We start from the raw sequence: 24,862 nt of genomic DNA, 5'->3' as shown, positions 1-24,862 counted from the left end.
ACGTAGACGCATTGAAACCAATAGAGTTGCAATCAACTTAGGCTTACGATGACTCTGGAAGATGCGGCCCTGCATTTTTGTCTGTCTCCTTTTTCTGACACACCCAGATGAGCTCATGGAGCTCTCTCCTAACTAGCTAATGATCTTAATCAGGTGTGTTTAATAAGGGAGACATACAGAGCGGTGGGATTGGAAACCACTGCAGCACACAACGACAGGACTTCTTTTCACATCAGAAGTCAACAAGAAATCACGGGACCCCGACGTGATTTGAACACGCAACCTTCTGATCTGGAGTCAGACGCGCTACCGTTGCGCCACGAGGTCCTAAACCCAGAGGTGATGTATTTTGCTTAACCCCCTTGACACAGAATGCAAATCAGTAAATATACGGTGCTCAAGGAACACTCTTGATGTTGGACTTTATACTCAGGAGATCAAAAACAGATCGTCTGACCTCAAGGTGATTTGGAGCCAGACACTCTACCGTTGCACTACAAGATAGCGGAAAAATTATTTAGTGTTTCATGCTAAAGCACTTTGATAAACTATGCAAATCCGCTAGTCCTTACACTCACAAAGTCAAGAACAGTTCGCTTGAACTCAACATAATTGGAACACGCAACCTCCCGATCCGGGGTCAGGCGCACTCTGTTGCGGCCACGAGGTCGAGAAAACAAGTCGGCGTTCCTTGCTTAATTGCTTTGATTCAATTTGCAAATCAGTCACGGTAAAGGGCTGTAGACTTTATACTATGGATGTCAAGAAGAGATCAACTGATGTGATTGGAACATGCAACCGTCTGATCTGGATTCAGCCAAGCTACCCTGGTACCCCAAGACACCACAAACCTATCTGGTGTTTCCTGCTTAAGCCACCTTTTGTCATCCTGCCTTCGATAGCTCAGCTGGTAGAGCGGAGGACTGTAGATGATACATTGGCTATCCTTAGGTCGCTGGTTCGATTCCGGCTCGAAGGAGCTGGCTTTTGAATTCGGCACGTAGATGTTTCCACGATTTCTTCAGAGATTGCAGGGCAAGATATGCAAAAGCAACACGTCAAGAGGCAGATCTGTCACAGTACACAATGACAGGAATGGTTATTACATGAGATCTCAGGCTTAATAAAAATTACAGGTCAAGATACAAATCTATCACAGTACACTGGTGATTTTCAATCCTGATCCTGGGGACCCCCTGCTCTGGGCTGTGTTTCCCAAAAGCGTTGCAATCCTTCATACAACGTAGACGCATTGAAACCAATAGAGTTGCAATCAACTTAGGCTTACGATGACTCTGGAAGACGCGGCCCTGCATTTTTGTCTGTCTCCTTTTTCTGACACACCCAGATGAGCTCATGGAGCTCTCTCCTAACTAGCTAATGATCTTAATCAGGTGTGTTTAATAAGGGAGACATACAGAGCGGTGGGATTGGAAACCACTGCAGCACACAACGACAGGACTTCTTTTCACATTAGAAGTCAACAAGAAATCACGTGACCCCGACGTGATTTGAACACGCAACCTTCTGATCTGGAGTCAGACGCGCTTTTTTTTTTTTTTACTTTATTATAGAAAAAATCATTTACATTCACAGAGAATAAAAACTAACATTAAAAGCCATGGGGAGAGTACCTTTAGATGTTTTACCACTAATAAACAATGTTGTAAAAACCTAAAAGTAAAAGAATCTCAACAACAACAAACACCAACAACAACAACAAAAAAACATACCTCACACATATTCTTCTTTAAACTCCCATAAAATCAACCCTGATCCCCTGGCATTCGCCACTTAAAATCTTGGAAGGCCTTACAGACATCATCATTAAAAACACTGTAAAAATCAACAAGCTTGTCCATATTCTTAAAATAACAGTGCAAGCATTTAAAATATTTTTCTGCCTTACATTTTAAAATGTTTACTACATTTGTGACTGTATTTTCCCTTTTCGCTATCATCCTCCTTTCCCACACCGCACTCTTCATAAGCATGACAAGCAAGTTTACAATTTTCCCATTTTTGCAGTGATTGCGTACTCCTAACATTCTTGTTTTATCCCATTCCATTCCATTTTCAAAGTTTCCTCCTTTAAGTCTCTCAAGTAATGCTTTGCAGCTCATGTAAAAAGAGTCCAGCTCTCTGCAATATGAAAATAGGTGAGAGAAGCTTTCGTCCTCGCATTTGCAGACTTTACACGTGGGGCTTTCCTCTCTTCCGATTTTGTGCAGAAGAACATCTGTGAAGATAGCCCTGTGTCTGATTAAAAATTCAGAGTTTGCCAGTTTCGTCTCAACAAAGTTCCCTTTCATGTTGCTCCATATGTTCTCTTCTCTCAGGCCCTCGTATTTCTGTAGCCAGTAGTCATTAGCATTGGGTTTCTTAAAAGCTGCATCTCTAAAAATACCATCAAATCTTTTGACAGTACATTCATTAAAAATACACAATTTTCCATCAACCATTGCATACACCTCCTTTTCTCTTATACCAGGTTCACCACTTTCTATTATCTTAACCCAGTTTTTTGGTATTGCACTTTTGATAATACCATACTGTTTCGCAATCTCTTTCTTAATGTAGTCCTCCTTCTCATCCTCCATTGCATCAATGACAAACTGAACTGGTAAAAAACCTTTTTGAAACTCGTAAAACACATCTCTCACTTTGACAATCCCCACATCACACCATATCTTAAAAAACAATTCCTTTCCTTCATTGACAATGCTCCTGTTTAAAAACAATGGTTGATTTAAAATATCATCTCTTCCTTTAGGCACATACTGCACATGTTTCAAAAACTCTCCCCAGGCACTTAAGAGTTCTTTGTAAAAGTTAGGCAGATCTTTGCACATCCAATTTTTTGTCTTCATCCATAAAATGTTCTCTCCCAAATTAAAATTCCCACATTTGCTTAAAAAGTACATCATAGTTTTTTTCCAGACGTGTCAATATTTTCATTTAAAAAAATTTTCACCATTTTGACTCTTAAACTGTCATGACTCTGGGCTGTGGGTTTTTCCTCCTCCACCGGAGGTCGCTGTTCTATTCCCTCCACACTCCATGCCTCATCTCACACACCTGTCACTCTGATTACACAGCTGTTCCCCATCACACACAGACTATATTAGTCTTCACTCACCCACCACTCGTTGAGTTTGCATTGTTTGGATTGTTTTGAGTTCGGTCTGTGTTTGAATCTGTCTTGCTTTTGTCTTAAGTTCCAGTAGTGTTGTGCCGTGTTGGCCCTTTGGTTTTGTTTGTTTTATTATTATTTATAATAAATTCACTCTTCCCTGCATCTGGACCCAGATCTCCTTCTACACACGTGACAGAATGCAAACTCCTACAGTGGGTCCAGCGGGGGAGATTTCTTTCGAGGCAGCATCGGTCGCTCGCTTCAACACCATCTACGCCTGTTTGGCGGCGATGGACGCCATTAGCGCTGAGGCGGCGCGGATACGGCCCTACTTTATGGTGAGGGCAGAGGCGTTTTTTCAAGAGAGGGCGACCGCTCTCTCTGTTCCGGACGCGCCGGTGACCGCTCTCTCTGTTCCGGATGCGGCGGTGGCCGTGCTCTCTGTTCCGGACCCGCTGGCCGCGCTCGCTGTTCCGGACGCGGCGGTGACCGCTCTCTCTGTTCCGGACGCGGCGGTGACCGCTCTCTCTGTTCCGGACGCGGCGGTGACCGCTCTCTCTGTTCCGGACGCGGCGGTGACCGTGCTCTCTGTTCCGGACGCGGCAGTGACCGCTGTCTCCGTTCCTGACGTGGCGGTGTACGCTGTCTCCGTGCCTGGTGCTGCGGTGTCCGCTATCTCCGTGCCTGACGCGGCGACGTCCGCTATCTCCGTGCCTGACGCGGCGACGTCCGTTATCTCCGTGCCTGACGCGGCGACGTCCCCTGAGGCTCCGCTGGCAACAAGGCCTGCTCGCGTGACTCCGCTGCACGGGCCTGGCCCGCCGTCCCTCCCCCTGGTTTGCCTTCCCCCGTTCCTCCACCCTCCAGACTCGTGGAACGTCTGGGAGCCGTTCCGTGGGGAGGGGGTACTGTCATGACTCTGGGCTGTGGGTTTTTCCTCCTCCACCGGAGGTCGCTGTTCTATTCCCTCCACACTCCATGCCTCATCTCACACACCTGTCACTCTGATTACACAGCTGTTCCCCATCACACACAGACTATATTAGTCTTCACTCACCCACCACTCGTTGAGTTTGCATTGTTTGGATTGTTTTGAGTTCGGTCTGTGTTTGAATCTGTCTTGCTTTTGTCTTAAGTTCCAGTAGTGTTGTGCCGTGTTGGCCCTTTGGTTTTGTTTGTTTTATTATTATTTATAATAAATTCACTCTTCCCTGCATCTGGACCCAGATCTCCTTCTACACACGTGACATAAACTTTTCTTCCTCAGTGCTACGTCTAAAAGCCCCAAACCTCCCTTCTCAGCCACCCCTATAAGGGTATCATATGATATTCTCGGTGGCTTCTTTTCCCATAAAAAATCCATAAAACTTTTCTTTAGCCTTTTCTCAACCCAAAGTGGCATGCATGCAACATGTAAAATGTACCATAGCTTCGACACCATTAAAACATTTAATACTAGAACCTTCCCTTTCAAGCACAAGTTTCTCAGTTTCCATAAATTCAACCTTCTTTCAATGGCTCCTAAAAACTCTTCCCACATAATGTCATTCGTTTCCCTGTCATCGTGCCCCATTAAAACTCCTAAAATTTTCACTTCTCTAACTTCTTGAAAAGTAAAAACATCTTTTAAAATAGTAGCTTCACCAAATCTCATGTACACAGTTTTATCCTGATTCACTTTCCCTCCTGATCTACTGCAGTATTCCTGAACCACTTCCATTGCCACTTTGACGCTCTTTAGATCTCTTATTATTAAAGTTGTGTCATCTGCATACTGAAAGATACTATTCTCCTGCCCTCTGCCATCAATTTCTATTCCTCTTACATCCTTATTTTTCATTATAGCAAGACCCAAGGGCTCTGCCACCAGAGAGTATAATAGGGCTGAAAGGGGGCACCCTTGTCTGACAGACCTTGTAAGTTTAGAACTCTGAGTTAAAAAGCCGTTACACTTGATTCTAGTCACCACACCTTTATATAAAATTCTTATCCACTTTATAAAATTCTCTCCAAAACCAAATATCTTTAAAATCTCAAATAAAAACTGATGCTCCACCCTGTCGAAAGCTTTTTCAAAATCAAGACTTATCACATACCCTTTCATATTTTTCTCTTTTATGTAACTTATTATATCTTTAATACTGAATGAATCTTGTGGCTCTTTGGCTTAATGCTCATCTAAATATAATAGGGAAAAAATAGTTAGTAATGTGCATTTTGCAGGTATTGGACAACTACACAAATGTTTTTAATTTTTTTATAATGATACAACAATATATATTCAAGCTGACTAAATAATGGCACCCATTACAACAATTAAACATTATTTTATTGCTAATAAAGCAAAACAAGGTTACACATTTAATTAAAGATGTTACACTACAATTATACATATAAGTATTTGAATATGAAATTACTACATGCAGTTACGATAGGGATAAGATTATTGTTTTGTTTGGTTTACAGTTAGTTGCATCCAATTATGCATAATTTACTGTTATTACTATAGTAACTACATATAGCATGTATTAATGACAATGTAAAATAAAGTACATTGTTAGTTAAAAGCTGTGGTTATACATATGATAATCAATCTGAGAAAAAAAAGAAAGAACAAAGAACATTTATTTTTATTCATTAATTTTTGTAAGGGATGTCTATATAACATTGCATTTTCATTTAAATTATTATTTGTAGCACTTGCATCTGTTTATATAAATAGTAATCCATCTGCAAACACAAAACTTGATTACTACATTCACACAGCAAAATCACATTAAATGTTAATTAGAAATGACAATGTCTACAACTAAACATATTTTTTAAATCCAAATCAAACTTTAAATAGAATAGATGTGTTTACTATGCAAAATTACAGGCAAATTGTGTTTTATATGTGAGATTATAGACAAATCATGGAAACAAAACATGATTACTACACTTTAACTATAGTAAAAGCATGGTAAATGACTTGTTTTTTTTTCATTCATATTTTTATTTATGGTAAGACTGTGTTTACACTTAAAGAACAAGTAAACTGAGTTTAATAAGTAGGATTACAGGCACAATTGTGTTTAATATGTGAGATTATAGGCAAGTAATGAAAAGAAAACATGATTACTACACTTTCACTATAGTAAAGCCATGGTAAATGACGACAAACACAAGCACGTTTTTTGTTGTTGCTGTTCATTCAGATTTTCATTTATAGTAAGACTGTGTTCATACAGTTGTAATCGATCAGCCAAAAACACAACATGGTTACTACGCTTTTACTATAGTAAAAACAAGGTAAATTGTCATAAGGGATGACTGCATTTACAGCTGAAACGCGTTTTTCCCCCATTTAAATCGAACTTAAGAACGAGTAAATGGACTTTAGAAAGTTAGATTACATTTAAACAGTGTTTCATTATGGGCAATTCGTGACTCAAAAGTTTGTGAACACCAAACACGGATGAACGACGGACGGAAACGTAACGAGTTACCAATTAAGAACATTGTAAACAGAGAGGAAGAAAGTAGAAAACATGTATTACTTACTTTGAAAAGTTATCCTATATTCCGTTCGTCTGATTTTTGAACCTGACTTAGAATGAAACTAAGCGCGGTGAGTGGCTCTCAACAATGGAGCTCGAGCGGTGCGATTGGCTCTCGTACATTCTCACAATGGACCGCGAGCGACGCGATTGGCTCTCGTCCATTCTCACAATGGATGGCGAGCAACGCGACTGGCTCTCGTCCATTCTCACAATGGACGTCGAGATCGGCGATTGGACGAGGAGACGGCCGTGGAAAAAGACGATCCTGCTCCAGGTAGCCTAATGGATAAGGCACTGGCCTCCTAAGCCAGGGATTGTGGGTTCGAGTCAGAATCAGAATCAGAATGAGCTTTATTGCCAGGTATGTTTGCACATACTAGGAATTTGTTTTTGTGACAGAGCTCCACAGTGCTACAGAATGACAGTGACAAGACGATACATATTATAAAAAGAACAATATAGAGGTATACAAGACAGACAATGTGCAAAAATAGCAAAGACATTTGAATGGAAGTAAGTATGTGCTTTAAATAAATAACGGAAAAATGAATAAAGAATGTATAGTGTTGTATGTTCCACGATCAAGTGTTCATGAGATGGATTGCCTGAGGAAAGAAACTGTTTCGGTGTCTGGTCGTTCTAGTGCTCAGTGCTCTGTAGCGCCGACCGGATGGTAACAGTTCAAAAAGTGAGTGTGCTGGATGTGAGGGGTCCAGAGTAATTTTGGCAGCCCTTTTTCGTACTCTGGATAAGTACAGATCTTGAAGGGTAGGGAGGGTTGTACCAATGATTCGCTCAGCAGTCCGGACTATCCGACGTAGTCTTCTGAGATCAGAATTTGTAGCTGAGCTGAACCAGATGGTAATTGAAGTGCAGAGGACGGATTCAATGATGGCAGAGTAAAACTGTTTCAGCAGTTCCTGTGGCAGGTTGAGTTTCCTCAGCTGGCGGAGGAAGTACAGCCTCTGCTGGGCCTTTTTCACAATGGAGTCTATGTGAATGTCCCACTTCAGGTCCTGAGAGATGGTATTTCCAAGGAACCTGAATGACTCCACTGTGTTTACAGTGCTGTTCATGATGGTGAGTGGGGGGAGAGCAGGGGGGGTTTTCCTGAAGTCTATGATCAACTCCACAGTTTTGAGCGTGTTGAGCTCCAGGTTGTTATGACTGCACCAGACAGCCAGCTCTTTTACCTCCTGTCTGTAAGCAGACTCGTCACCGTCCTGAATGAGGCCGATAAGTGTGGTGTCGTCTGCAAACTTCAGGAGCTTGACAGAGGGGTCTTTGGAGGTACAGTCATTTGTATACAGGGAGAAGAGCAGTGGGGAGAGGACACAACCCTGAGGGGCGCCAGTGCTGATAGTACGGGTGCTGGATGAGAATTTTCCTAGCCTCACTAGCTGCTGCCTGTCTGTCAGGAAGCTGTTGATCCACTGACAGACTGATGTGGGCACAGAGAGCTGAGTTAGTTTGGGCAGGAGGAGGTTTGGGATGATAGTGTTGAAGGCTGAACTGAAGTCCACAAACAGGATCCTCGCGTAAGTCCCTGATTTGTCCAGATGCTGCAGTATGAAATGTAGACTCATGTTCACTGCATCATCTACAGACCTGTTTGCACGATAAGCAAACTGCAGGGGGTCCAGTGAGGGTCTGGTGATGTCCTTCAGATAAGCCAGAACCAGTTTCTCAAACGACTTCATGACGACAGATGTTAGCGCCACAGGTCTGTAGTAGTTAAGTCCTGTTATTTTGGGTTTCTTTGGAATGGGGATGATTTCCGAGCGTTTCAGAGAGGCGGGGACTTCACACAACTCCAAAGACCTATTGAAGATCTGTGAGAAAATGGGTGCCAGCTGATCTGCACAGGTTTTCAGACAGGCTGGTGTGACACCGTCAGGGCCTGGTGCCTTTCTTCTTTTGTTCTTTTTGAAGACCTTGCGTACCTCATCTTCACTGATTTGAATGGGAGTTGCAGGAGTGGGGGAGAGGGGTGATGTTGGAGGTGTAAATGGTGTCTTTTCAAACCGACAATAGAACTTGTTCAGATCGTCTGCCAGTTGCTGATTCTGCAAAGTGCTGGGGGATGAGGTCTTGTAATTGGTGATGTGTTTTAGACCTTTCCACACTGATGAAGAGTCACTGGAATGAAATTGGTTCCTTATCTTTTCGGAATAATTTCTCTTTGCCACTTTGATCTCCTTTTCCAGTGTGTATTTGGCCTCTTTATACAAGACTTTGTCCCCTTTCCTGTAAGCATCATCTTTGACATGATGAAGCTGTCTGAGTTTTGCAGTGAACCATGGTTTGTCGTTGTTGTAAGTTAAGCGAGTCCTGGTAGGAATGCATAAATCCTCACAGAAACTGATATATGAAGTAACAGTCTCTGTAAGCTCGTCCAGATCAGTAGCAGCAGCTTCAAAAACACTCCAATCAGTACATTCGAAACAGGCTTGTAAAGCCCGCTCTGTTTCGTTGGTCCATCTCTTTACAGACTTTGCTACAGGTTTAGCAGATTTAAGTTGTTGCCTGTAGGTTGGTATAAGATGAACCAGGCAGTGATCAGAAAGTCCCAAAGCTGCCCGTGAGACAGAGTGATATGCATTCCTTATTGTGGTGTAACAGTGGTCCAATATATTTCTATCTCTGGTCGGACATGTGATGTGCTGTCTGTATTTTGGAAGTTCACGGGAGAGATTTGCTCTATTAAAATCCCCAAGAATGATTAAAACAGAGTCCGGGTGTTGTTGTTCTGTCTCTGTGATGTGATCAGCGAGTTTCTGTAACGCCAGGCTCACGTGCGCTTGCGGTGGAATGTACACACTCACGAGAATGAACGAGCAAAACAGAGTCCCATCTGGGGTGACTTTCAGCAGAGTGGCGCAGCGAAAGCGTGCTGGGCCCAGAAGTCGATGGATTGAAACCATCCTCTGCTAAGATTGTTTCACTTGTATATGTGCTCAGGTGCTGCAAGACAAGTTAGAAATGTGTGCCAGAATCAAGTGATGTTGAAAAGACCAGTGTACGGGCTCTACATCAAGGTGAGCAGAGTGGCGCAGCGGAAGCGTGCTGGTCCCGTAACCCAGAGGTCGATGGATCGAAACCATCCTCTGCTAAGCTTGTTTCACTTTTATATGTGCCCAAGTGCTGCAAGAAAAGTTAGAAATATGTACAAGAATCATGTTATGTTGAAAAGACCAGTGCACAGGCTCTATATCAAGACAAGCACAGTGGCGCCGCGGAAGCGTGCTGTTCCCATAACCCAGAGGTAGATGGATCGAAACCATCCTCTGCTAAGCTTGTTTCACTTTGATTTGTGCCCAAGTGCTTCAAGACAAGTTAGAAATTTGTGCAAGAATCATGTTATGTTGAAAAGACCAGTGCACGAGCTCTACATCAAGTCAAGCAGAGTGGCGCAGCGGAAGCGTGCTGGTCCCAGAAGTCGATGGATTGAAACCATCCTCTGCTAAGATTGTTTCACTTGTATATGTGCTCAGGTGCTGCAAGACAAGTTAGAAATGTGTGCCAGAATCAAGTGATGTTGAAAAGACCAGTGTACGGGCTCTACATCAAGGTGAGCAGAGTGGCGCAGCGGAAGCGTGCTGGTCCCGTAACCCAGAGGTCGATGGATCGAAACCATCCTCTGCTAAGCTTGTTTCACTTTTATATGTGCCCAAGTGCTGCAAGAAAAGTTAGAAATATGTACAAGAATCATGTTATGTTGAAAAGACCAGTGCACAGGCTCTATATCAAGACAAGCACAGTGGCGCCGCGGAAGCTTGCTGGGCCCATAACCCAGAGGTCGATGGATTGAAACCATCCTCTGCTAAACTTGTGTCACTTTTATATGTGCCCAGGTGCTGCAAGAAAAGTTGGAAATGTGTGCAAGATTCAAGTTATGTTGAAAAGACCAGTGCACAGGCTTTACATCGAGACAAGCAGAGTGGCCCAGCGGAAGCGTGCTGGGCCCATAACCCAGAGGTCGATGGATCGAAACCATCCTCTGCTAAGCTTGTTTCACTTTTATTTGTGCCCAGGTGCTTCAAGACAAGTTAGAAATTTGTGCAAGAATCATGTTATGTTGAAAAGACCAGTGCACAAGCTCTACATCAAGTCAAGCAGAGTGGCGCAGCGGAAGCGTGCTAGGCCCATAACCCAGAGGTCGATGGATCAAAACCATCCTCTGCTAAGCTTGTGTCACTTTTATATGTGCCCAAGTGCTTCAAGACAAGTTAGAAATTTGTGCAAGATTAATGTTATGTTAAAAAGACCAGTGCACGAGCTCTACATCAAGTCAAGCAGAGTGGCGCAGCGGAAGCGTGCTGGGCCCATAACCCAGAGGTCAATGGATCGAAACCTTCCTCTGCTAAGACTTCTGAGCTTGTATATATGACAGAGCCCCGAAAAAAGAGAAATGTTCAGAGCCTGTTTGTGAAAACCTAAAGTCACTTGGTCCTCTCACAAAAATTGTTCATCCTGAAGCTGAATGAGATGAAGAACTAAAAGAAAAAGGAAACAGCCGCGTGACAGCCCCAGTGGCCTAATGGATAAGGCACTGGCCTCCTAAGCCAGGGATTGTGGGTTCGAGTCCCATCTGGGGTGACTTTCAGCAGAGTGGCGCAACGAAGGCGTGCTGGGCCCATAACCCAGAAGTCGATGGATCGAAACCATCCTCTGCTAATCTTGTTTCACTTTTATATGTGCTCAGGTGCTGCAAGACAAGTTAGAAACGTGTGCCAGAATCAAGTGATGTTGAAAAGACCAGTGTACGGGCTCTACATCAAGGTGAGCAGAGTGGCGCAGCGGAAGCGTGCTGGGCCCATAACCCAGAGGTCGATGGATCGAAACCATCCTCTGCTAATCTTGTTTCACTTTTATATGTGCCCAAGTGCTGCAAGACAAGTTAGAAATATGTGCAAGAATCATGTTATGTTGAAAAGACCAGCGCACAGGCTCTATATCAAGACAAGCAGAGTGGCGCAGCGGAAGCGTGCTGGGCCAATAACCCAGAGGTCGAAGGATCGAAACCATACTCTGCTAAGCTTTTTTCGCTTTCATATGTGCCCAGGTGCTGCTCAAAGAAACGACGATGCAACTGGTAAACTTGTTGTAATTTGCAAAAATATTCATACATAATAGACTAGTTAGAAATGTGTGCCAGGCTCAAGTGGTTTTGAAAAGACCGGCGTATGGTTCTCTCTTCAAGGAAAGCAGAGTGGCGCAGCGGAAGCGTGCTGGGCCCATAACCCAGAGGTCGATGGATCGAAACCATCCTCCGCTAATCTTGTTTCACTTTTATATGTGCCCAAGTGCTGCAAGACAAGTTAGAAATATGTGCAAGAATCATATTATGTTGAAAAGACCAGCGCACAGGCTCTATATCAAGACAAGCAGAGTGGCGCAGCGGAAGCGTGCTGGGCCAATAACCCAGAGGTCGAAGGATAGAAACCATACTCTGCTAAGCTTTTTTCGCTTTCATATGTGCCCAGGTGCTGCTCAAAGAAACGACGATGCAACTGGTAAACTTGTTGTAATTTGCAAAAATATTCATACATAATAGACTAGTTAGAAATGTGTGCCAGGCTCAAGTGGTTTTGAAAAGACCGGCGTATGGTTCTCTCTTCAAGGAAAGCAGAGTGGCGCAGCGGAAGCTTGCTGGGCCCATAACCCAGAGGTAGATGGATCGAAACCATCCTCTGCTAAACTTGTGTCACTTTTATATGTGCCCAGGTGCTGCAAGACAAGTTGGAAATGTGTGCAAGATTCAAGTTATGTTGAAAAGACCAGTGCACAGGCTTTACATCGAGACAAGCAGAGTGGCGCAGCGGAAGCGTGCTGGGCCCATAACCCAGAGGTCGATGGATCGAAACCATCCTCTGCTAAGCTTGTTTCACTTTTATTTGTGCCCAGGTGCTTCAAGACAAGTTAGAAATTTGTGCAAGAATCATGTTATGTTGAAAAGACCAGTGCACAAGCTCTACATCAAGTCAAGCAGAGTGGCGCAGCGGAAGCGTGCTAGGCCCATAACCCAGAGGTCGATGGATCAAAACCATCCTCTGCTAAGCTTGTGTCACTTTTATATGTGCCCAAGTGCTTCAAGACAAGTTAGAAATTTGTGCAAGAATCATGTTATGTTGAAAAGACCAGTGCACGAGCTCTACATCAAGTCAAGCAGAGTGGCGCAGTGTAAGCGTGCTGGACCCATAACCCAGAGGTCAATGGATCGAAACCTTCCTCTGCTAAGACTTCTGAGCTTGTATATATGACAGAGCCCCCAAAAAAGAGAAATGTTCAGAACCTGTTTGTGAAAACCTAAAGTCACTTGGTCCTCTCACAAAAGTTGTTCATCCAGAAGCTGAATGAGATGAAGACCTAAAAGAAAAAGTAAGCAGCTGCATGACAGCCCCAGTGGCCTAATGGATAAGGCACTGGCCTCCTAAGCCAGGGATTGTGGGTTCGAGTCCCATCTGGGGTGACTTTCAGCAGAGTGGCGCAACGAAGCCGTGCTGGGCCCATAACCCTGAAGTCGATGGATCGCACCATCCTCTGCTGATCTTGTTTCACTTTTATATGTGCTCAGGTGCTGCAAGACAAGTTAGAAATGTGTGTCAGAATCAAGTGATGCTGAAAAGACCAGTGTACTGGCTCGACATCAAGGTGAGCAGAGTGGCGCAGCGGAAGCGTGCTGGGCCCATAACCCAGAGGTCGATGGATCGACACCATCCTCTGCTAATCTTGTTTCACTTTTATATGTGCCCAGGTCTTGCAAGACAAGTTAGAAATGTGTGCAAGAATCAAGTTATTTTGAAAAGACCAGTGCACGGGCTCTACATCAAGGCGAGCAGAGTGGTGCAGCGGAAGCGTGCTGGGCCCATAACCCAGAGGTCGATGGATCGAAACTATCCTCTGCTAAGCTTGTTTCACTTCTATATGTGCCCAGGTGCTGCAAGACAAGTTAGAAATGTGTGCAAGAATCAAGTTATGTTGAAAAGACCAGTGCATGGGTTCTACATCAAGGCGAGCAGAGTGGCACAGCGGAAGCGTGCTGGGCCCAGAGGTCGATGGATGGAAACCATCCTCAGCTAAGCTTGTTTCACTTTTATTTGTGCCCAAGTGCTTCAAGACAAGTTAGAAATTTGTGCAAGAATCATGTTATGTTGAAAAGACCAGTGCATGAGCTCTACATCAAATCAAGCAGAGTGGCGCAGCGGAAGCGTGCTGGGCCCATAACCCAGAGGTCGATGGATTGAAACCGTCCTCTGCTAAGCTTGTTTCACTTTTATTTGTGCCCAAGTGCTTCAAGACAAGTTAGAAATGTGTGCAAGATTCATGTTATGTTGAAAAGACCAGTGCACGAGCTCTACATCAAGTCAAGCAGAGTGGCGCAGCGGAAGCGTGCTGGGCCCATAACCCAGAGGTCGATGGATCGAAACCATCCTCTGCTAAGCTTGTTTCACTTTTATTCGTGCCCAAGTGCTTCAAGACAAGTTAGAAATTTGTGCAAGAATCATGTTATGTTGAAAAGACCAGTGCACGAGCCCTACATCAAGTCACGCAGAGTGGCACAGCGGAAGCGTGCTGGGCCCATAACCCAGAGGTTGATGGATCGAAACCATCCTCTGCTAAGCTTGTTTCACTTTTATTTGTGCCCAAGTGCTTCAAGACAAGTTAGAAATTTGTGCAAGAATCATGTTATGCTGAAAAGACCAGTGCATGAGCTCTACATCAAGTCAAGCAGAGTGGCGCAGCGGAAGCGTGCTGGGCCCATAACCCAGAGGTCGATGGATCGAAACCATCCTCTGCTAAGCTTGTTTCACTTTTATTTGTGCCCAAGTGCTTCAAGACAAGTTAGAAATGTGTGCAAGATTCATGTTATGTTGAAAAGACCAGTGCACAACCTCTACATCAAGTCAAGCAGAGTGGCACAGCGGAAGCGTGCTGGGCCCATAACCCAGAGGTCGATGGATCGAAACCATCCTCTGCTAAGCTTGTTTCACTTTTATTTGTGCCCAAGTGCTTCAAGACAAGTTAGAAATTTGTGCAAGAATCATGTTATGCTGAAAAGACCAGTGCATGAGCTCTACATCAAGTCAAGCAGAGTGGCGCAGCGGAAGCGTGCTGGGCCCATAACCCAGAGGTCGATGGATCGAAACCATCCTCTGCTAAGCTTGTTTCACTTTTATTTGTGCCCAAGTGCTTCAAGACAAGTTAGAAATGTGTGCAAGATTCATGTTATGTTGAAAAGACCAGTGCACGACCTCTACATCAAGTCAAGCAGAGTGGCGCAGCGGAAGAGTGCTGGGCCCATAACCCAGAGGTCGATGGATCGAAACCATCCTCTGCTAAGCTTGTTTCACTTTTATTCATGCCCAAGTGCTTCAAGACAAGTTGGAAATTTGTGCAAGAATCATGTTATGTTGAAAAGACCAGTGCACGAGCTCTACATCAAGTCAAGCAGAGTGGCGCAGCGGAAGCGTGCTGGGCCCATAACCCAGAGGTCGATGGATCAAAACCTTCCTCTGCTAAGCTTGTGTCACTTTTATATGTGCCCAGGTGCTGCAAGACAAGTTAGAAATGTGTGCAAGAATCAAGTTATGTTGAAAAGACCAGTGCATGGGCTCTACATCAAGGCGAGCAGAGCGGCACAGCGGAAGCGTGCTGGGCCCATAACCCAGAGGTCGATGGATCGAAACCATCCTCTGCTAAGCTTGTTTCACTTTTATTTGTGCCCAAGTGCTTCAAGAATCGCTTATATAGCAGACGGAAGGGGTGGATGGGGTGTTAGTGTTGTTTTGTTTTCTTTTCTGTATGTTGAAATAGACACTTTTATATGTATATTCAGGTTGTATATGCTTGTATAGTAAGACCAAGAACACTGTATTGCATGATAATATATACCTGTGTATACTTAATATTTGCAGATGTAGATAATTTTTGTTTAACCTTGTATGTAAAAAATATGGAGGACCTTTTGATCTTTAACAATTGTGTATTACTGATATTTGTCCAATAAAAAAAAGAAAAGAAAAAAAAAGAAATGTGTGCAAGAATCAAGTTATGTTGAAAAGACCAGTGCACGGGCTCTACATCAAGGCAAGCAGAGTGGCGCAGCGGAAGCGTGCTGGGCCCATAACCCAGAGGTCGATGGATTGAAACCATCCTCTGCTAAGCTTTTTTCGCTTTTATATGTGCCTAGGTGCTGCTTAAAGAAACAACAATGCAACTGGTAAACTTGTTGTAATTTGCAAAAAAATTCATACATAATAGACTAGTTAGAAATGTGTGCCAGGCTCAAGTGGTTTTGAAAAGACCGGCGTATGGTACTCTCGTCAAGGAAAGCAGAGTGGCGCAGCGGAAGCTTGCTGGGAGCTATCGAAGGCAGGGTGACACAAAAGGTGGCTTAAGCAGGAAACACCGAATAGGTTTGTGATGTCTTGGGGTATAACGGAAGCATGGCTGAATGCAGATCAGACGGTTGCATGTTCCAATCACATCAGTTGATCTCTTCTTGACATCCATAGTATAAAGTCTACAGCCCTTTACCGTGACTGATTTGCAAATTGAATCAAAGCAATTAAGCAAGGAACGCCGACTTGTTTTCTTGACCTCGTGGCCGAGAAAACAGAGTGCGCCTGACCCCTGATCGGAAGGTTGCGTGTTCCAATTATGTTGAGGTCAAGCGATCTGTTCTTGACTTTGTGAGTGTAAAGACTAGCTGATTTGCATAGTTTATCAAAGTGCTTAAGCATGAAACACTAAATAATTTTTCCGCTATCTTGTAGTGCAACGGTAGAGTGCTTGGCTCCAAATCACCTTGAGGTCAGACGATCTGTTTTTGATCTCCTGAGTATGAAGTCCAATATCAAGATTGTTCCTTGAGCAATGTATATTTACTGATTTGCATTCTGTGTCAAGGCGGTTAAGCAAAATACATCACCTCTGGGTTCAGGACCTCGTGGCGCAACGGTTGCGCGTCTGGCCCCAAATCACCTTGAGGTCAGACGATCTGTTTTTGATCTCCTGAGTATGAAGTCCAACATCAAGAATGTTCCTTGAGCACCATATATTTACTGATTTGCATTCTGTGTCAAGGCGGTTAAGCAAAATACATCACCTCTGGGTTCAGGACCTCGTGGCGCAACGGTAGCGCGTCTGGCCCCAAATCACCTTGAGGTCAGATGATCTGTTTTGATCTCCTGAGTATGAAGTCCAACATCAAGAATGTTCCTTGAGCACCGTATATTTACTGATTTGCATTCTGTGTCAATGCGGTTAAGCAAAATACATCACCTCTGGGTTCAGGACCTCGTGGCGCAACGGTAGTGCGTCTGACTCCAGATCAGAAGGTTGCGTGTTCAAATCACGTCGGGGTCACGTGATTTCTTGTTGACTTCTAATGTGAAAAGAGGTCCTGTCATTGTGTGCTGCAGTGGTTTCCAATCCCACCGTTCTGTATGTCTCCCTTATTAAACACACCTGATTCAGATCATTAGCTCGTTAGGAGAAGTGCTCCATGAACTCATCCGGTTGTGTCAGAAAAAGGAGACAGACAAAATATGCAGGGCCGTGTTTTCCAGAGTCATCGTAACCCTAAGTTGATTGTAACTCTAATGGTTTCAATGCGTCTACGTTGTATTAAGGATTGCAATGCTTTTGGGAAACACAGCCCAGAGCAGGGGGTCACCAGGATCAGGATTGAAAACCACCGGTGTACTGTGATAGATTTGTATCTTGACCTGTTATTTTTATTAAGCCTGAGATCTCATGTAATAAGCATTCCTGTCATTGTGTACTGTGACAGATCTGCCTCTTGATGTGTTACTTTTTCATATCTTGCCCTGCAATCTCTGAAGAAATCGTGGAAACATCTACGTGCCGAATTTAAAAGCCAGCTCCTTCGAGCCAGAATCGAACCAGCGACCTAAGGATAGCCAATTTATCATATATAGTCCTCCACTCTACCAGCTGAGCTATCGAAGGCAAGGTGACAAAAGGTGGCTTAAGCAGGAAACACCAGATAGGTTTGTGGTGTCTAGGGGTACAACGGTAGCATGGCTGAATCTAGATCAGGCGGTTGCATGTTCCAATCACATCAGTTGATCTCTTCTTGACATCCATAGTATAAAGTCTACAGCCCTTTACCGTGACTGATTTGCAAATTGAATCAAAGCAATTAAGCAAGGAACGCCGACTTGTTCTCTCGACCTCATGGCCGCGATGGTAGTGCACCTGACCCCGCATCGGGGGGTTGCGTGTTCCAATTATGTTGAGGTCAAGCGATCTGTTCTTGACTTTGTGAGTGTAAAGACTAGCTGATTTGCATAGTTTATCAAAGTGCTTAAGCATGAAACACTAAATAATTTTTACGCTATCTTGTAGTGCAACGGTAGAGTGTCTGGCTCCAAATCACCTTGAGGTCAGACGATTCTTACCATAGTCTGTAACTACTAATATATATGTTTTACCTGCTAATTCTAATAATAATTATTATTATTATGGAGTTCAAGCTCGATTCAGAAGTCCACTCCTTCATCTTAAAAACATATTAATTGCTAAAATTCGATTACATTGCAATTAGCACAAATTGGGCTACAATAATATTTAAGCAACATGAAATGTACATTTGTGTTTTTGAGAAAATAACGTTTATGCGTGGTAAGTGAAAAACTAAAGTTTTGAAGTCACTGAAATAAGGCCATGAAACACATACAGAATATTTGTTCACACTACTTTTAAGAATTAGATGTCGTAGGCTAGATTTTTGTCAACCAAATGATGTGAAATTATCTTGTTCACTCGTTCATAGAAAACAATATATTGATATACATTTTCTAAAACATGTTTTGTGTTTGAAAGGGAATATTCAAAGGAATGGCAATGAGCCATGAATATTTAGCAATTCACACCTGAGAGACAAAGAGCCCTGCCCTAATGGCCCATTATTACTACTGTTAGTATTAGGAAAGGAACAATGTGAGAAGATTCAAAGAATGGAGTATTATATTATTTGTATTTATTTACAACAAAGTATAATCAAAACATGCATAATGAAGGTCAAAGAAACATTATTGAGCACCCTGATCTAACCACAGATATGTGGAAAACTTCTGAAAACTTTTTCTGAGTTCTGTTCAACAAATGAAACAAATAAATGATATTTAAGTGATTGATAAACTCATCAGTAGTCACTTGTTTTTACACTAGAATACCAGTGTAGTTGAACATCTGAAGTTGGTAAAGCGCTCTCAGAGAAAAACAGTTTGAAGAGACTCAAGTAAACATCAGCAGGATTCATCTGTTGAGCAGGTTTCAGATCACTAAAAAAAAACAAAAAAAAAACATCACCCCTCTGCCTTATGCTGCGTTCACACCGCCCCAAATGTCAAGCGTCAGTTGCGGCAAGATTACATGTAAAGTAAATGGTTGAGTCCGTCAGAGGCTCTGCGTTGCGTTGTGTCCGTTGGATCCATCAACTTTTCAATCGTTACCTGCGTTTCAAGCGTCAACGCAGCAAACGCAAGCAACGCAGAAGTTCAGCTAGCTGAACTTTTGACGGACTTGACGCACTTGACGCAGTGCGTCAACCAATCAGAGCGTCTCACTGTAGCGACGTCACCACAGGTATCTTGAATGAAGCGGGAGCGGAGAAAAAATCATTTTCAATTTAATTATATTACATATATATAGTGCTCATTGTAGCCGTCTGCAATCGCAGATAATTGTATGATCCGCCCTCGTGGTTGTATAAAGACAGGAATGTAAAGGAACTTGCTTGGATGAAGATCGCTGAAGAGATCGGGGATGTCGGCGTTATCAAATCTTTTCTCAACGTAATTATTTCCCATTTCGTTAGCTAGGGAAACATGGTCAACAGAGGATCCCAAAATGTCCAGTCCCAATAGTTTGCTATGGTTTATTTAGGGGAAGTGTGCAAAAAACTAGATGCGTTGGGTGCGTTGCCTGACGTGTGCGGTGTGAACGCACCAAAAAGCAAGCGTTGCCAGCTTCAACGTACATGCGTCAAACTAGATGCGTTGGGAGCGTTGCCTGACGCAGACAAAGTGTGCAGTGTGAATGCACCATTAGTCCCCACAGCCTGTCCTCAGCCTCTGTCATAATTTTATTGGTGCTGTCTTCTGTTACGGTTGCTGGTAGGGATGTAACGGTATTGTAAATACCGTCATACCGCAATAACACATTTTTTCGATACTACCGTGGTCGCATGACTCGATAAAACGATAGGTCTTCTGAGAAAAGTTTGCTCAGGCGAATGGAGCGAACGGGAGGTAGCGGGAACTACATTTCCCATCAGCCCAGGCGTGGCCATCATCTTTTGCGGTCTGTTGTCGCTACAGACTGTAGCAGCAAGGAAAAGAGATGGAAACGGTCGAACGTGCTCCGTCTGCAGTGCGTATGCGTTACGTATTCTTTTCAGCACCCATGTTAACGGATTAGAGCGTTCACACTGCACGCGGTTGCTGTCCGGCAGTACGTCCTAGAAGCGGTGCCTTTGCAGCAGTGCAGCCATCGTTTCGGCACCGAGTCTATTTTTTGCTGCGCTGTATGCGCTGAATTAATGTTACAGTGCATTGTTCGCTGTAAAAATTAACATGGATTGACACGGAAATGTACCATAAATGCATATAAATGAAGTCTACTGTGTTTCACAGTCAACACGTGGCTTTTTGGCTATGTTTAAAATAAGGAAAGGTGCAGTTTTAAATAAACTAGGCAACATAATAGATGCACTTGTCCAGGTAGAAAAGTTCTTTAAAGGATTGTTTTTAATAAAGATTTAATGCGAAAGAAAGGCATGAGAGCCTACTGCACTGCAAAAAATGCTTTTCTTACTTAGAATTTTGTCTTGTTTCCAGCCAAAATATCTCAAAATTCTTAAATCAAGAAGGATTTTCTAGACAAGTAAAAATTATTGTCTTGTTTTTAGTAAAAACAAGTCAAAATTAAGTGAGTTTTTGTTTAAAACAAGCTAAATAATCTGCCAATGGGGTAAGAAAAAAAATCTTATTTCAAGCAGACAACTAGATTCAGACAACTCATTCAGCTAAACTGATTTGACTGTTTTTTACATGCTTTAATAATTTTTTGTTACTAAAATTGAAAAATTTAAGTTTCTGTTTCAAAGTTTACAGATAGATGGCTAATTTGTATGCCATTGATATGTTCAGTGTTCATGTAAACTGTTTAATAAACACTTCTGGTACTTTTTTCGAGTCTCTTAATTAGTTTTGTTTTTCCTGTAAATGATTCAATAAATACCGTACCGTGCCATTCATACCGAGGTATTACCGTACCGTGAAGTTTTGATACCGTTACATCCCTAGTTGCTGGGAATGAAGAGTCAGAGGGAATGACAAGGAGCCCAGAGTAACAATTAAACAGAGTATTTAATGAAATAGGAATGCAGGGTACATACTGCCTTGTACTGTCAAAAAATGACAGTACAAGGAGAAGAAACACTAGGAGACATGTAACAACCTCCTCCTATATAGGTACGTGATGTACTTAAAGGGGCCACCATACTACACATGTATATTTGACGGTTTTGATATACAGTATGTAGATGTCACAAGTACAAGGAAAGAGTTTATATAAATGCTTTAATGTGAGGTTTGTTTCATATTTAGGTACAATAGTGCAATTTATTTTCCATATCTGTTTAGTTTAGTTAATTGATTATTCCCTGCTGCACCTGAGTTTGATTACAATTACATCCAAAGATGCTTCTCCTTCATTCACTTTTGGTGAATGTAGCCTTAGCCAGGAAGAGTTGATGTCATCAGGCGGTATCCAACGATCATCGGGTGTTTCAACCCTGAACCGCAACACCCTCAACATTGGTGGGTCAGCAGTGGTGGCCAAATCACTGCCCATCAACTCCCCCTGGCTTCCAGCTAAGCTCCTCCCTCCTGCTCCATAACCAGCAAGAAGCTCTCTCTGCTGCCTCCCCCATCCTGCGAACAGTCATCTTTCTCTCCCTCCCCATCACCCCAATGGCTGTAAGCATCCTCCATACTGACTGGGCGGGGAATCCTCTACAGCCGACCTCGACTGGGAAGAGCCATGCCTGCCAACCTTTCCCCCTGCAGTCATGCAAGAGGTCCTGGTATTTGGCGCTCTTTCTCTCAAACGCTTGTTCACAACCCTCTTCCCATGGGACTGTAAGTTCTATGAGGATAATCTTTTTTTTTTTTTTTTTTCTTCAGACCACAGCACTGCATCTGGCCTCAGGGTTGTCTGGACGACCGGGGGGAATTGCAGTCTTTCCCTCAGGTCTACCTTCATTTCCCATGATTGGGCCTTTTGCAGCAGATTGGTTCTTGTTGTTACTGTGGTTGGTGGCTTTTGACCCGCTCTTACAAACTTGATTGATGGTGTTGCTCTCCCATGTGGTTGGTGTTTCTTGCGTGTCTCTTGCTCCAGGGTGTTAGCGAGTGTCATGAGCACCTTGTCATGGCGCCACCTGTATCTGCCTTGGGCAAGTGCTGTTTTACACCCTGACAGGATGTGTGCCATGGTACCCCTCTCCCCACAAAGCTTGCACGATGGGTCCTCTCTTAAGCCCCACTTGTGCAGGTTTGTCGGAGTTGGAAGTGTGTCATACCATAACATAAATGAGATGCGGAATGGTTCCAATCTCCACAGATCTCCCCATGTGATCTTCCTCTTGGGTAGGTCCCACTTGGTCCATGCTCCCTGGGACGCTAGCTCCACAGCCCTTGCCCTTCGTCCTTCCTCCTCCAGGTTCCGTACCTCCTCCTGGATCATGGCCCTTCTATCCGTGGATCCAGCCTTCCCCCATTGCTGGATATGGGAAGTTCCAAGACCCTGTCTTCCCATGCATGGCGTTCCCATGATGTCACGTAGCTTCAACATACTTTCATCTTGTGCAACAGATGAGTCAGCTGCCCACTTGCGTCCTGATCTTGTAAGGATACCTGCCTGCCTGACTTGTTCATCCTGGGAGTTTCTGTATGTCATTATGACTCTGCACTTTGCTACCTTAAATTCCTCCACCACGGATGACAGAGGAAGTTGGAGCTGCCCTGATCTTATGTAAAGGCCTACTGAAGTGAAGCTTGGAGGGATTCCTAGCCACCTCCGAAGGTGCTTGTTGATCTTTCTCTCCACTCCTTCGACGCTTGTCATGGGAACTTCATACACCGTTAACAACCACATGAGTCTTGGCAGCAATCCATGTTGGTACAGCCATGCTTTGAACTTCCCCGGGAGCCCTGATTTTTCGATCTTCTTCAACCATTCCTCTGCCTGCTTCTCTGTACTGCTGATGTTGTTCCTGTTGGTGAGTGAATCATCGAACCACTTCCCGAGGCACTTAATTGGATTTTCCTTTATCGATGGAATCACTTCCCCTTGCACATGCAGCGTGACTCTGTTTGTTAATTTACCTTTTCTCATCACCATGTACCTGGATTTCTTTGGCTTAAACTTCATTCTAGCCCACGTTGCCATGTGGTCCAGGGCAGTTAGTACCCACCTTGCCTCCACATGGGTTGTGGTCGTCACAGTAAGGTCGTCCATGTAACCTCTTATTGGGGGTTGTCGGATGCCCGATTGCATTTTTGGGCCTCGGGCTTCCTTCCCAGCGGCTGTTATTATGAGGTTCATTCCCATGATGAAGAGGATGGGGGAGATTGTACAGCCAGTTACGATCCCTTTTTCCAGGTTTTGCCATTGGGTGGTGAAGTGGCCTGTCTTGAATCGTAGCTGGATTCCGCCAAAGTAACTGATGATCAATCCCTTGATGTGCTGAGGGATGAGGTAATGGTCTAGTGCTGCATGGATGAGGGTATGAGGGATTGATCCGTATGCATTAGCCAAGTCCAGCCAAACAACGGTCAGGTTGCCATTGCTGGCCTTGGTCTCCCGGATCATCTGACTGAGAACTCCAGTGTGTTCCAGACATCCAGAGAAGCCTGGAATCCCACCTTTCTGGATAGCGGTGTCGATGTATCCATTCTCAGTCATGTATTTATTTATCATGTTTAATTATCCTGTGTATTTAGGTTCCTGCTTGGCCCTTCCTTTTTGTCCAGTTTTAAATGTCTTTGTGTTGTGTTGGATGTATGTTCCTGTCTGGATTACCCTTTGTGGATTTTATTAAAGAACTTTCAATTAATTCTCATCTCTGATACTATGAAGGTAAAAATGATATAAGGCTATAAATTGAACAAAAAGAAGTGGACCACGTGACGAAATAAATGCGAAAGCTGATATGTTCTTAAAGTACTGACTTTGACTGAGATTGTAGGAGCTGAAAGTGCAAAGAGTGAAGAGTTTTTTGTTTGTGTGTGTGTGTGTGTGTGAGTAGTCTGTGTTAAAAAATGCAGAACCTTGTAATTTGGCAACAGAAAAAATGCTGTACAAATAGAATTACATGAAGTGTTTGATGTATGTGCTAAAAGTGATGAGTTGTAAAATGTAGCTTGGCTGGGTAGCCAACAAAAAAATAAATATAATGGGTTGATAAGAAGCTATTTGTGCATAGACAGAGGAGGGGTATGAAAATGTTACTGTTGAGTACAACCATTTAATAATTTTTTTAAACACTTTTTTCAATGTATAATTAACAAAAAAATTAATGAAGGCCAGCTGCTTAGGATTGTTTATTGTAGCAAATTAATCTACTGTACATCCAGGCTAATGGAAGCACAACAAAGAATGAACTGTGCAGATTATAAAAAAGACCTGCACAAACTAGAATAATATTTTCATGCTTCTCCTAATAAAGTCCATAAACGTAAACATATTACAACATTAAATTGACTAAACAATAAGCTAGAATACATTTAAAATCAATGGGAACATGTCATTTTGTTCAGTTTATGTCAATTCATTTATAATCTTCCAGTTACATTGTTGCTTTTCCCAGCAAGGTAAAAGTTTGACTAATATTTTGATTCATAGAAATCCACACATGGAATAGAGTGACATGATTGTTCTGTAAGTCTGGTGAAAAACAACATTTTAGTACTTTGACTACAATTGAATGTATTTCAAAATGATTGTGTAGATGATTGTACAAATTGCTCCATTTTCTAAACCTCTTCTTGCATAAAAAAAACGGAAGTTTCTTTCCCGAATGAGTTTGCAAATGACGGATCAGGCTGCTTTGACGTGTGAAACTCTTCTCACACTGAAGACACTT

General features: G+C 43.2%; 6 non-coding genes across 6 annotated transcripts; 4 read left to right on the top strand and 2 right to left on the bottom strand.

Annotated features, from left to right (window-relative positions):
• Window positions 1-255: 255 nt before the first annotated feature.
• On the bottom strand, window positions 256-327 carry trnaw-cca (transfer RNA tryptophan (anticodon CCA)). The gene has a single exon. It is a non-coding gene; the product is annotated as a tRNA-Trp (tRNA).
• Window positions 328-892: 565 nt separating this feature from the next.
• On the top strand, window positions 893-979 carry trnay-gua (transfer RNA tyrosine (anticodon GUA)). The gene is given in 2 exon segments: window positions 893-929; window positions 944-979. It is a non-coding gene; the product is annotated as a tRNA-Tyr (tRNA).
• A 10,225-nt stretch (window positions 980-11,204) lies between these two features.
• trnar-ccu (transfer RNA arginine (anticodon CCU)) lies at window positions 11,205-11,277 on the top strand. The gene has a single exon. It is a non-coding gene; the product is annotated as a tRNA-Arg (tRNA).
• A 1,800-nt stretch (window positions 11,278-13,077) lies between these two features.
• trnar-ccu (transfer RNA arginine (anticodon CCU)) lies at window positions 13,078-13,150 on the top strand. The gene has a single exon. It is a non-coding gene; the product is annotated as a tRNA-Arg (tRNA).
• Window positions 13,151-16,977: 3,827 nt separating this feature from the next.
• trnaw-cca (transfer RNA tryptophan (anticodon CCA)) lies at window positions 16,978-17,049 on the top strand. Its single transcript has one exon. It is a non-coding gene; the product is annotated as a tRNA-Trp (tRNA).
• A 519-nt stretch (window positions 17,050-17,568) lies between these two features.
• Window positions 17,569-17,655, bottom strand: trnay-aua (transfer RNA tyrosine (anticodon AUA)). The gene is given in 2 exon segments: window positions 17,569-17,604; window positions 17,619-17,655. It is a non-coding gene; the product is annotated as a tRNA-Tyr (tRNA).
• Between the last annotated feature and the right edge of the window lie 7,207 nt (window positions 17,656-24,862).

The sequence above is a fragment of the Garra rufa genome, chromosome 1 (assembly GCF_049309525.1).
Source record: "Garra rufa chromosome 1, GarRuf1.0, whole genome shotgun sequence".
Taxonomy (NCBI): Eukaryota; Metazoa; Chordata; class Actinopteri; order Cypriniformes; family Cyprinidae; genus Garra; species Garra rufa.
The sequence above is the reverse complement of the archived record's forward strand: the minus strand, read 5'-3'. Positions and strand labels throughout refer to the sequence as shown.